The following is a 4,523-nucleotide window of genomic DNA, read 5'->3' on the forward strand; positions in this document are numbered from 1 at the left end:
GTAACGCAGTTGATATCACAGTAATCCGCTTGTACGGGTCACATTTAAGCCCTGTTTCATGTAGATCTCCGTCGACCATGCCAGTGTCGCGTAGAGTAATGCATCGCAGCTGCTCTTTGTCCTACCGCTCGCGTCGAACATATCCTTGATATGGACCAGTTTGCGATACGGTGCGTTTCTTTGCCTTTTTTGTCGCATTTAAGGGATTTTCGCTGCCGTCAATCGAAATTGCATTCCGTCAACAGCGTCGTCTGCGCCGTCGTCTGCTAGGACACCCGGGGATGGGATCACAGGATCGCAGCTTCTACAAACATGTCAGCAAAAGTATCTAAAAGCGCTTTGGTATTCGCATTTAATAAAGAAATAAAATGAAAAAATATAATTTGTTTTTGTTGCGAACACAATTCAAATATTAGTAATAAAAAAGCGCATTTGTAGGTTTTTTCAACGAAGCAAAACTGCAGCCGTCGTCACGTTTTGTGTTATTTGGGTTTTCGTAGCATTGTTTGAGTGCTCGTGCGGTGGACGTGTATGAAGAACACAAGTGTGTTTTGGAAACCAACGACGAGAATTACGCCCTGTCAACACTGGTGATTTTGAACGGGTAAAGCCCTGAAGAAAGGTAGCGCTACGACTTCTTGTCATCTGGAGAGGCAACGAAGAAGAATGTGCGGTTTTGCTAAGCCTTGATGAGCCGTCTGAACGGTGAGTCCCGTGTGCGTTTCTTTACTTCTGATCTCTATTCGCACGCGTTATTAGTGTGCGCCTATATAGGGATGGCAGTGCAGGCAGTCTGCGTGCGGTTGCCTCAGCTATAATGCGTTAACGCCGATTCACACGACGGTCCGTTCGCCCGCGGCCCGCGCCCTACGTATTCATGCGTCACCACATTGAGAGGCGCGCTGCCGGCCGCGGCAGCGGGCGAACGGAAAATCGTGTGAATCGGCCTTTACCAGAAAAGAACGGGCGTATAGGCCGCATGGCAACTGTTGCTCCATAGTCTCTATCTGCGTTTAGTACTCGGGTGCCGCGGTAAATAAAAATGCCACCAGTTATCACAACAGAGTTATGCGGTCGCTTGCTAGCGCTGCGAACAACAACAGACAATGTTTACTACATTCTAATAGCATAGATTTGTGCTACATAGGAGAGGATGATGAGCGTGCTGTGCCACGTTAGAGAGCGCTCTTGCTAGGCCAGCTGCGGACAGACAAGGGAACTGACAACGGTCGAGTTGCCTCGCGGCTGGTGCCCGTCGGATTGATTTGTGCTACTTAGAAGATGACGATGAGCGGCAGTGCCGCGCGACAGAGCACTCGCGCTAGGCCAGCTGCCAACAGACAGTGCTCAGTGTGTGTACTCGTGGGATTAGTGCTTACGCCTTAATATTTGTCATACAATTTTTTCGGGGACAATGATCGCGTGTAAAAGGCTGGGGCATATCCCTTGCCTAGTCATTTGTAAATTTTTATCTGTGCTTCCCCATGGAACAGAATTTGACACAGTATTATGTCAAAGTTAGTTCGTTCTTGCGCCTGCCCTGAGGTGTAGGTGTCGATGCTTCCTCGCCTTCAGATTTTGAGAACTGTTTGGGATGCAACTGCGCACTTATTTAGGATTTCAAGCTTTTTGCTATATCCCTCGCTTGTGCGGCCCGCTTTCAAGTCGTTCGCTATATCGGTGATGGTTTGTTATTGATTTTCACTTTCTCTTATTTATTCTTGGTTGACTGCCACCAGCTGTGCTGCCGGCGATTCTCCGCGCTCGGAACTATTCCCAGGCACGAGACCCTACCCACAGACCTCCCTGCACCACACTCACCAGTTTTCTTCGGTATTTTTTCCCTTGCTCTTACTTGCATTGCCACTAGGCAGTTTTTATTTCTGTGCAGATTTGTTAAATGCAATACCAATTTTCGTTTCATGCTGTGATGTGAGATATCGTGCTTCTTGCTAATTAATGCATGCCTTTTCCATCCTCTCATCATTTGTGCAAAGCAGACGGGTCTACTGGTCGCTACGTTCAATTTAAAAATACCTTCGGTGCTGCTGCAAAGCACCCTAGTAGTAATAAAATCCTGTGCATGCTATATTCGAACACTTACGCTCTTTTCATCATGCATAAAAATAGGGGTATTCCAGCCTGCTCATCTTTCTATGCGGGTGTGACAGTCATGTAAATCTACTGAAAAAATGTATATCGGTGCATCACATACAATCTGTTCATTTCTTTTGTCATGGGACCTCTCATTGCTTTTTGTGTTCCTATGTTACTACCTTATTCTAATTTATGAAGCAGCAGACAATTTCTTCTCTTGTCATTCATGACATTGTTAAGGCCACTGACAACAGTTGCTCTGACATATTTATTTGCAGTTGCCAGCTGCCAGTATCTACTGGGCCATTCGTGCTTCCAGCTTTTGGCTGTGCTATCTCTCCTCAGCTGTTTGTGGTAGGTATTGTTTTCCAGTGATGCATACCTTACCTGCCTATTTAGAAACATTTCATAGACATAGGCTCACAGCCGGGTTTAGAAATGCATGCAGAGCTCTACGTGCACTTAGCAGCAGTACCTCCCTGTATAATCACATGAATCTGATCCTGAATTACATGAATGTAATTACATGATCTCTATGAAATAGTCGCTCATGAAGCTTTTGACTGCTGCTGTTAACATAATGGAATTTACACTGCTTCAGGTGCAGAGACTATTTCACACATGTTGCCTCTTATGCATATGTGCCCTCTGAAAGGGCGAACATATTCCTTTATCCCTTTAAAAAACATTGTGTTCTATCATGATGCTTTACCGGTATTTCTGGTGTATACACCAAAATGTCACTCAGTATTGTAACATGAAGCGGGAACTCAGTTTGTTCAATGTTTTAGAGGTAACATGAAGCGGGAACTGAGTTTGTCCAATGTTTTAGGGGTCCTAAAACATTGGACCAACACAGTTCCCACTCGAGTTATTGATCACTTCGCTCTCGCCCTACCATAAGCTTGCCGTCCAGGTTGGACAAATTGATAGAGTGACTGCTCCAGTGAAGTGGTGGTTCTGAGTTCGAACACCGGACCAGGACGAATCTTTCTTTAACTACGAAGTTTCTGTGAAAGCTGTATAGCTTTCCTTTGTAGTCATTTGGCTGTGCTCGAGTGGAGTCAATGAGTAATTACTCCTTATTACAGATCTTTTGTCAACGCCAAACTGATTCAGTAGCAACAAATAGTAGAAGGGTAAAAGCATGCTGCTCCCAAAAATTCGTTAAGCATGTTATAAAATGTATGCTGTATTGTTTTAACTGCTGCAAAGAAATAACGGTGATGTTAGATGCCCAGCCCCTATTAGGTAAACATAGCTCGCAATTAACACAGTGGATGGAAAAGAAATATGGACTTCAACCCTCACGACGACCCTCACCCCAGTGGATGGATGATAATGGCTTTACCCTTTGTACCGGGCGGTAGCTTTCGCCACCTAGCCTATACTTCCCCCATTGTTAATTTAATTTTCTTTTCCCTTTCGCTCTTACAATATCTAATCTGTCTATCCTTTTACCCTCGAAATTCACGCCTCCCTTGATTTCCGCCACCAATCCTCCAACCTCCCCTTCGTCAATGTCACGCTTTTCCCATCCACTCGCCCGTCCTCCCCAGTAAATCCCAGCGCTATCTCTATGGTCGTTGCTGTCCCCTCTGGGAGGGCTGGGCGGAGTTCTGCGCACCTCAGAACCAAGTGTTCTATGGTCTCCGTTTCCGTTTTACATGCAGAGCACAAAATATCCACTTCTTAAAATTTGGACCTATACGTTTTTGTTCTCAGAGTCCCTGTCCTAGCCTCAAAAAGCAGTGAACTGCCCCGCGAATTATCGAATAATCGCTCTTTTTTGATGTCCTGTTTTCGTGTCCTATATATGCCTAGCGCCGATTTTTCCTGCATTCTGTCTTTCCACATCTTTCTTTCCGACTCCTTTACCTCCACTTTCACGTTAGTCTTTTGTTGCGTCCCATCCCTCACCCGTAAATACTTCGTTCTTAGCTTTCGGGTTCTATTAGTCCATTTTGTGTTAATACTTTTCATGTACAGATACTTGTACACCTTTTTTGCCCACCTTGTTTCTTCCATTTGAGTTAGTCTCTGATCATATTTCAGTTTGCTGATGGCCTCCCGAACCTCGAACGACGCCCAACCCATATCTCCCTGGACTCCCTCATTCGGAGTGTTCCCATGGGCTCCCAAGGCTAGCCTTCCTACACTTCTTTGTCTAACCTCTAGCCCTGACTGTACTTCTGATTTCATGCACAGGACTGCATTTCCAAATGTGAGGCCCGGTACCATGATTCCCTTCCATACCCCTCTAACCACCTCATACCTATTATAGTTCCATAGTGCTCTATGTTTCATTCATAATGTCTGAATTCCTTTATCCTTCAGAATCCTCTCATGCTCTTCCAGATATTTTTTTCCTTCACTTAGCCATACACCTAGATACTTATACGTACTCACATGGTCTATCATAGTGT

At 45.1% G+C, this 4,523-nt stretch overlaps 1 long non-coding RNA gene across 1 annotated transcript; it reads left to right on the forward strand.

The window, feature by feature from the left end:
* The first annotated feature begins 353 nt into the window (after window positions 1-353).
* LOC149362774 (uncharacterized) lies at window positions 354-4,287 on the forward strand. Its single transcript, XR_016288528.1, has 4 exons — window positions 354-705; window positions 1,740-1,833; window positions 2,376-2,451; window positions 4,153-4,287. It is a non-coding gene; the product is annotated as an uncharacterized LOC149362774 (long non-coding RNA).
* The last annotated feature ends 236 nt before the right edge of the window (window positions 4,288-4,523 follow it).

The sequence above is a fragment of the Amblyomma mixtum genome, chromosome 2, assembly GCF_055824585.1.
Source record: "Amblyomma mixtum isolate Tamu chromosome 2, ASM5582458v1, whole genome shotgun sequence".
NCBI classification, from domain to species: domain Eukaryota; kingdom Metazoa; phylum Arthropoda; class Arachnida; order Ixodida; family Ixodidae; genus Amblyomma; species Amblyomma mixtum.